This window comes from Coregonus clupeaformis, unplaced genomic scaffold (assembly GCF_020615455.1).
Source record: "Coregonus clupeaformis isolate EN_2021a unplaced genomic scaffold, ASM2061545v1 scaf0361, whole genome shotgun sequence".
Classification (NCBI taxonomy): Eukaryota; Metazoa; Chordata; class Actinopteri; order Salmoniformes; family Salmonidae; genus Coregonus; species Coregonus clupeaformis.
The window spans coordinates 380,151-389,384 of NW_025533816.1; the positions used below are offsets into that span (position 1 = coordinate 380,151).

The 9,234-nt window shown below is 44.5% G+C and overlaps 1 long non-coding RNA gene across 1 annotated transcript; it reads right to left on the reverse strand.

The window, feature by feature from the left end:
* Positions 1–6,742: 6,742 nt before the first annotated feature.
* Positions 6,743–8,724, reverse strand: LOC121531263. The gene is made up of 2 exons (XR_005994106.2): positions 8,685–8,724; positions 6,743–8,227 (listed from the first exon to the last, which is right to left on the reverse strand). It is a non-coding gene; the product is annotated as an uncharacterized LOC121531263 (long non-coding RNA).
* Positions 8,725–9,234: the final 510 nt, after the last annotated feature.

Here is a 9,234-nt window from a genome sequence, read left to right on the forward strand (position 1 = left end):
TGAGTCTGTACATAGTCAAAGCTTTCCTTAAGTTTGGGTCAGTCACAGTGGTCAGGTATTCTGCCACTGTGTACTCTCTGTTTAGGGCCAAATAGCATTCTAGTTTGCTCTGTTTTTTTGTTTGTTCTTTCCAATGTGTCAAGTAATTCTCTTTTTGTTTTCTCATGATTTGGTTGGGTCTAATTGTGTTGCTGTCCTGGGGCTCTGTGGGGTCTGTTTGTGTTTGTGAACAGAGCCCCAGGACAAGCTTACTTAGGGGACTCTTCTCCAAGTTCATCTCTCTGTAGGTGACGGCTTTGTTATGGAAGGTTTGGGAATCGTTTCCTTTTAAGTGGTTATAGAATTTAACGGCTCTTTTCTGGATTTTGATAATTAGCGGGTATTAGCCTAATTCTGCTCTGCATGCATTATTTGATGTTTTACGTTGTACACGGAGGATGTTTTTGCAGAATTCTGCATGCAGAGTCTCAATTTGGTGTTTGTCCCATTTTGTGAATTCTTGGTTGGTGAGCGGACCCCAGACCTCACAACCATGAAGGGCAATGGGTTCTATATCTGATTCAAGTATTTTTTGCCAGATCCTAATTGGTATGTCAAATGTTTTGTTCCTCTCTCTCTCTCTCTCTCTCTCTCTCTCTCTCTCTCTCTCTCTTTCTCTCCTCTCTCTCTCTCTCTCTCTCTATCTCTCTCTCTCTCTCTCTCTCTCTCTCTCTCTCTCTCTCTCTCTCTCTCTCTCTCTCTCTCTCTCCTCTCTCTCTCTCTCTCTCTCTCTCACAGAGTACACACATAATCTCAGAGGCATGCAGGCACTTTGTAAAACCTATTACACTTTCAGGAATGAATGATTTGTACTTTAATTCCCTAATCTTAATCCTGATTTAGCCCGCCAGGTCCCGGCAATTACCGAGTCCTTGGCTGTAAATAACGAAACATCCAGCGTCTGTATGTGTGTAGTGTGTGTGTGTGTGACTGTGTGTGTGTGTGACTGTGTTTGTGTGACTGTGTTTGTGTGACTGTGTGTGTGTGACTGTGTTTGTGTGACTGTGTTTGTGTGACTGTGTGTGTGTGACTGTGTTTGTGTGACTGTGTGTGTGACTGTGTTTGTGTGTCTGTGTGTGTGTGTGACTGTGTTTGTGTGACTGTGTTTGTGTGACTGTGTTTGTGTGACTGTGTGTGTGTGACTGTGTTTGTGTGACTGTGTTTGTTTGACTGTGTGTGTGTGACTGTGTTTGTGTGACTGTGTGTGTGTGACTGTGTGTGTGACTGTGTGTGTGTGTGTGACTGTGTGTGTGTGACTGTGTTTGTGGACTGTGTGTGTGTGACTGTGTTTGTGTGACTGTGTGTGTGTGACTGTGTTTGTGTGACTGTGTGACTGTGTTTGTGTGACTGTGTTTGTGTGACTGTGTTTGTGTGACTGTGTTTGTGTGACTGTGTGTGTGTGACTGTGTTTGTGTGACTGTGTTTGTGTGACTGTGTTTGTGTGACTGTGTTTGTGTGACTGTGTTTGTGTGACTGTGTTTGTGTGACTGTGTGTGTGTGACTGTGTGTGTGTGACTGTGTGTGTGTGACTGTGTTTGTGAAGCAGAAGCTGAGGCAGCGGATCGGACAATAATGAGACAGACAAGATGTTCTGGTACTCACCTCTCTTAGAGGTTTTTATTTACAAGCTAAACAGGTGCAGGAATAATTTGCCAATTAACTTTGTACAGAAAATAACAAAAGGGATGTTGACATAAAGACTTGACTATATCAAAGATATTCTCAGTATAAACTATTCAAACAACAACTCATTGCCTATAACAAAACTCAGGCATGGCTCTACTCTAGCCAACCGATTACATACCTAGCCTGCTCTCCCACCAGGCAAAGGCCAACTGACCACCTAAGTACTCTTTCCAGGAACCCTTTAGCTAGGAATGTTCCATCATGATAGCCCACAATACATTTCTACCATAAATGCATAATTTCACATGGACATCCCATAACATCATAAACACCGGTTTACATAAACCCACACTTCAATAACTTGTGCCTTAACTTCAAGTCGATTGTTATTCTAATAATATATTTCACATTGCTAGAGCATGTACCTTTAAATGGGCAGCTTGATACATGGTAGAAACATGGTTAACAAGTTACAATACTGGCGGGCGCAACAATCACTTGACTTTGGTGCCTTATGTCAAAGCATTGTTGGCAAACGGAATGCGCAACGGTGACGGGGTGTGGATTTCAGGTGACAATACAAGTTGAAACCTATTGTCCTAACACCTCCTTGTAGTCTATCGCTGACTTCTTGCAGTGATGTGGTTTACTGTTATACGTCTTCCAGTGTGTCTGTTTGGGCCTAAACCTCATCTCTCCATCCACCCTAACTGTGATTATACTGAATGCAGCCACAGAGGCTCACCCAGGCCTGAGATACCATCACTCACAAGGACACAATCTCCCTCTTCAAATAACGCTCCTCTTTTATGATGTCGCGCTACCTCTTTTACATTTTGATAACCTACCCCATTAAATATTTCACAGAGAATGTTTTATTTTATTAAGCCATTCGTCAACCAACCGACGGCAGGAGTGAGGCTGGAGAGGGGAATCATGTATTTTTAATCCAACAAATTGAGCCTGTTTCACATGAACCTCCTCTTCCTTCCCTTGTCCCTGTGACTGAAGCGCCGTCTTTCCCCGCTGTAGTGTTATTACGTCCATTCGTTTTACCTCGCCCCGGGTTTGAGACCTAAGGCGCAAACTCCGCCCACCTGGTGCACCGAGGAAGATCAAACAAATGCACACATTCCTTTTCCAGGTTGGTGCTTGGAGCTGATTGGTCCTTTTGCAGCAGCCGTAGAGGGTTCAGAATGGTTAAGTATCTTTGCATAGCTTCACCATTCCTATAATGAATCTTCAGGGTTTTAATAATCTTGGCCTTTTCACACTGCATCAACCGTCGTTTCTGGAACCGTGCTGGAAACGATTCGCTCCCGTACCCCTTCTCCTTGGGCCCTCTGTCTCTAAACCTGCATTGACTCACTGTGGCCGTAGCTAGACATGCATTGACTCACTGTGGCTGTAGCTAAACCTGCATTGACTCACTGTGGCCGTAGCTAAAACTGCATTGACTCACTGTGGCCGTAGCTAAACCTGCATTGACTCACTGTGGCCGTAGTTAAACCTGTATTGACTCACTGTGGCTGTAGCTAAACCTGCATTGACTCACTGTGGCCGTAGTAGCTAACAGGGTGTAGTAACATCAGTCAGTGGTGTGTTTTCTGTTCTCTTTAGATAAACAGAGAGCTCTGGTGGAGTTGAACAAACCAGTCTGGCAGCAGTGGTACAGTCCAAAGACTAAACCTCCTGAATGGTACCCTATCCCCTTTATAGCGCAATAGTTTTGACCCTATGGGGCACACTGACACCAATGGGCCCTAGCCTGAACATCTGCTCTGTTTCTACTGAGAACTGTCTAACTGGTGTTGTCTGTGTCCCAGATCTGTCTCTAGTTGTGGTCAGTATGTCTCTAGTGCCTGGTCCCAGATCTGTCTCTAGTAGCCTGGTCCCAGATCTGTCTCTAGTTGCCTGGTCCCAGATCTGTCTCTAGTAGCCTGGTCCCAGATCTGTCTCTAGTTGCCTGGTCCCAGATCTGTCTCTAGTAGCCTGGTCCCAGATCTGTCTCTAGTAGCCTGGTCCCAGATCTGTCTCTAGTTGCCTGGTCCCAGATCTGTCTCTAGTAGCCTGGTCCCAGATCTGTCTCTAGTTGCCTGGTCCCAGATCTGTCTCTAGTTGCCTGGTCCCAGATCTGTCTCTAGTTGCCTGGTCCCAGATCTGTCTCTAGTTGCCTGGTCCCATGTCTGTCTCTAGTTGCCTGGTCCCAGATCTGTCTCTAGTAGCCTGGTCCCAGATCTGTCTCTAGTTGCCTGGTCCCAGATCTGTCTCTAGTTGCCTGGTCCCAGATCTGTCTCTAGTTGCCTGGTCCCAGATCTGTCTGGATGGCCCAAACAGACTTTCTCTCAGGCTGTGTCTCTGTTTGTCTAGTTGTTGCACATCGTTTCCGTTCATTGCTCAAGCCGGGCTTGTGGCATTCTCTTACCTAATACCAAAGTTGCAGGGTCTGGATTCACAAAACATTTCTTAAGGTTTTCAAAATCCAGACTCAATGCATGGCTCACCTAGTCTCAACCTGCTTCCAAACAGCAGTACAGGGGAAGGGGGGGGATAATGCACCAAATGTAAATATTGAACAGCCATGCATGTCCCCATCTGTAGCCTATTGGCTGTCTTGACTGAGTCTGCTTCTGGCACCAATAACATCCCTTCTCCTTCTATAGCAGCTCCTTTATTGGTCACTTAGCAGGATGTTACAGTTTAGCACCAGCTCTATGTCTAACTATCTGTACCTTTCAGTGCCAATACGACTGTGATGACAATTTGTAAGTCGCTCTGGATAAGAGCGTCTGCTAAATGACGAAAATGTAAATGTAAATGTACCAACAGATGTCGTCCCGAAGACTTGGCCATTTGAACTTGTTTATGCCATGGCATTGCATACACTTAACTTTCACACTGTGCCCTTCTGCATCCATGATGATACCTGGGTATGCTTCATTGTCATAATTAATGACGCACCACTCTCCAATGTGCTTTACCTCAATCATTTCTGGTCTCCTAGGATTATCTGGTGTCTTTCCACATGCTGGGGACTTGTCAGATGAAACAGGAACATTAGCTAGAGTGACCTCTTGAAGGTTAAAGCAGGGGCAGTCCAAAACACCTTCCTCCCTTTTACACAGACATGAAATGTCTCTGTATTTCATTTGGCCGGGTGTCAGACTGATAGCTTGGTGGATTCTCATAGTGCCTTTTATGGCAGCTATTGCAGGTACCTCAGGCTTTGATTCAATATCCCTCTCTGGGATGAAGAACAGCTCGACAGATGTGTCCAGGCTTTTCAGCTTGTTATACAAGCTCTGGGCATCAGGAATGTCTCCTCCATGGGCTACAATCCGGTCTGCTGACCTCTTGAGGGCCCCACCCACAGGGCCCCACCCACACCGTCTGGTGCCCCCTTCCCATGATTAGCCTCAAAGAAAGTCCACGTTATTTCATTGAAGCCATACTTGTAGGGTTCCGTTGAGAGGTAGAAGAAATTTCCCTTTTGTCGATACTGCGTTGCAGGCCCATCGCTGAAAAAATGAAGTGTGCTGACTTGAGGGTGTCGTTCTCTCACTACCTTCAGAACTGGATCAAGGTGGGCCCAGATGGCCACAGGGTCGTGTCTTCTGGAGGGTGATATGGAGCAGAAGGTGTGTGGCGCTTGTTCACCAGTGGTGTAGAGCACTCCAGTGTGCAGACTGGCCTGCTTGTGTGAGCCTCCAAAATGCACAGATTGTATTTCTTCGCTGTACTTACATGAGTAATTTTCGCTAAAATCTATATGCAAGAGGGACTCATTGTGCTTCAGACTCCTCCTGAGCTCCATGTAGGCATCAAACTGCCATTTAATGTTGAAGACATGGCTCCTAAAATGGAGAAGCCTCTCCTGGAAATCTGTGTTAAGCCAATGATCTAACCTGGAGGGCCCTGGCTCATGCTGATTTCCAGGAGTTTCAGCAGGGGAGTTGGGTGGTGTCTCTGACTGTAGCAAAGCACTGGCCCTGTTTCTGGCTCTGGCTTGACTTTTTGCCTCTCTCCATTTCTTTCTTTTTGCCCTCTTCTCTCTCTCACTGAGCTCATTGACACCCTTCTTCTTTCCAGTCTCTCTGTCTTTTTTCCATTTGACCCTTTCTTTCTCAAGGTACTTTCTTCTTCTGTCTGGGTCAGCATCACGACGTTCCCGATATCTCCTTGCTATCTCAGCTCTTTTTGATCTCATTCCTTGAAAAAGACGATTCAAAATGTTCCCTTACACACTTTAATTGGCAGTCCCGGTAAACTAGGCTTGCATTATCAAACTAGGTTTGCTGATACCGATATCGCCAAAAGAATTGTCCATATTGTCCATTCTTACTATGTATAGCATGTACTGTTATAAAATGTGTGTAATAGCTGTTGTAATATGTGTAACATTATCAGTATGTGGCCTAAACTATGCACATGTCCTTCCTGTCATGAACCATGTCCACCCTGTCATGGAAGGCTTGCTGACAGGGTGGACAATGACAGGGTGGACATTTTTGGCTAATGTTAGCATTTAATGAGCACATGGTGGACCTTCACTTAGCAACATACTACAGTTAGCAAGCTGACTGTGTACTGTTTTACAAATATATTTCAAAGTTCTGATAGGTGTTTGTGTGACTGTGTGTGTGTGACTGTGTGTGTGTGACTGTGTGTGTGACTGTGTGTGTGTGACTGTGTGTGTGTGACTGTGTTTGTGGACTGTGTGTGTGTGACTGTGTTTGTGTGACTGTGTGTGTGTGACTGTGTGTGTGTGACTGTGTGACTGTGTTTGTGTGACTGTGTTTGTGTGACTGTGTTTGTGTGACTGTGTGTGTGTGACTGTGTTTGTGTGACTGTGTTTGTGTGACTGTGTGTGTGTGACTGTGTTTGTGTGACTGTGTTTGTGTGACTGTGTTTGTGTGACTGTGTGTATGTGACTGTGCTTGTGTGACTGTGTTTGTGTGACTGTGTTTGTGTGACTGTGTTTGTGTGACTGTGTGTGTGTGTGACTGTGTGTGTGTGACTGTGTTTGTGAAGCAGAAGCTGAGGCAGCGGATCGGACAATAATGAGACAGACAAGATGTTCTGGTACTCACCTCTCTTAGAGGTTTTTATTTACAAGCTAAACAGGTGCAGGAATAATTAGCCAATTAACTTTGTACAGAAAATAACAAAAGGGATGTTGACATAAAGACTTGACTATATCAAAGATATTCTCAGTATAAACTATTCAAACAACAACTCGTTGCCTATAACAAAACTCAGGCATGGCTCTACTGTAGCCAACCGATTACATACCTAGCCTGCTCTCCCACCAGGCAAAGGCCAACTGACCACCTAAGTACTCTTTCCAGGAACCCTTTAGCTAGGAATGTTCCATCATGATAGCCCACAATACATTTCTACCATAAATGCATAATTTCACATGGACATCCCATAACACCATAAACACCGGTTCACATAAACCCACACTTCAATAACTTGTGCCTTAACTTCAAGTCGATTGTTATTCTAATAATATATTTCACATTGCTAGAGCATGTACCTTTAAATGGGCAGCTTGATACATGGTAGAAACATGGTTAACAAGTTACAATACTGGCGGGCGCAACAATCACTTGACTTTGGTGCCTTATGTCAAAGCATTGTTGGCAAACGGAATGCGCAACGGTGACGGGTGTGGATTTCAGGTGACAATACAAGTTGAAACCTATTGTCCTAACACCTCCTTGTAGTCTATCGCTGACTTCTTGCAGTGATGTGGTTTACTGTTATACGTCTTCCAGTGTGTCTGTTTGGGCTTAAACCTCATCTCTCCATCCACCCTAACTGTGATTATACTGTGTGCAGCCACAGAGGCTCACCCAGGCCTGAGATACCATCACTCACAAGGACACAATCTCCCTCTTCAAATAACGCTCCTCTTTTATGATGTCGCGCTACCTCTTTTACATTTTTGATAACCTACCCCATTATATATTTCACAGAGAACATTTCATTTTATTAAGCCATTCGTCAACCAACCGACGGCAGGAGTGAGGCTGGAGAGGGGAATCATGTATTTTTAATCCAACAAATTGAGCCTGTTTCACATGAACCTCCTCTTCCTTCCCTTGTCGCTGTGACTGAAACGCCGTCTTTCCCCGCTGTATTGGGCTAGTGTTATTACGTCCATTCGTTTTACCTCGCCCCGGGTTTGAGACCTAAAGCGCAAACTCCGCCCACCTGGTGCACTGAGGAAGATCAAACAAATGCACACATTCCTTTTCCAGGTTGGTGCTTGGAGCTGATTGGTCCTTTTGCAGCAGCCGTAGAGGGTTCAGAATGGTTAAGTATCTTTGCATAGCTTCACCATTCCTATAATGAATCTACAGGGTTTTAATAATCTTGGCCTTTTCACACTGCATCAACCGTCGTTCCTGGAACCGTGCTGGAAACGATTCGCTCCCGTACCCCTTCTCCTTGGGCCCTTAATGTTTGCAGATCTACAGTATGGGGTCAGGATAGACGTGGTGGAGCTTCCACCATGTTGCTTGACACTCTACCGATCTGCAAACATTGAAGGGATCTGGCGAGGGAACAAATTGTGGCTGTTAGGGATACAATCGTTGTTGTGAACGATGGAACGGAATGAAATTGTAGTGGACAGTAATATTTAGCGTGTGTATGTACAGTCTATATATATATACCTCATGTGCGACTCGTAATAAGACCAAGCAATTAGCCTAATAAAAAGTTTATCTGACTTCATAAAGATTATTAAAATACACAAGCAAGCATTAGGCAATGAGTTGACGAAGACTAATTGGTCTGAGAATGGTCTATATTAAAGGCAGATATGTAATTATCATTGTACAATGAATGCATTCACATACAAGGCATAAAGCTTAAGTTACAAGCATTAACAAACATTCAATGGTATTAGTCCAAGCACATAGATCCCAAGATTAACTGACAACACAAAGCATGAACAAAGAGTTGCTTACTAGGCCAGAAGTCTAGGAAATGAGAATTGATCGTACAACCTTTCTCCATGGACTGGATACAGGATAAGAGAGATCATACAATCTTCCTCCATGGACTGGATACAGGATAAGAGAGATCATACAACCTTCCTCCATAGACTGGATACAGGATAAGAGAGAGATCAAAGGCATTTCATTCCATTTATAGCATCTGAAGGTGTGACCTTTCAACCCAAGACCAACCCCCCGTTGACCAATCAAACGATACCAAGTTTACAGAGTAACCTGACCACCAAGGCCCAATCTCCACGGGGTGTCACAGCATTTAAATGTTTGTGTGGGGGATGAGACCAGTGTAAATCAGACAGAATTCCTGAGCGGACCATACAACCTTTTTGCATATAGTAATTCAGAGTTCACCCTGTACAGATACAAGTAACCACACAAGATCATACATCCATGTAGATAGCACCAGCTTTATCCTCAGTGAACACGTTTCAGATAGATACCAGACATGGATAATATGGTATTATTCTATCACATTCAAATAGTCAGTCCTCTGAATACTGTAACAGGGAGAAACAGTGTTGGCCTCTCAGAGAGGGGAAGG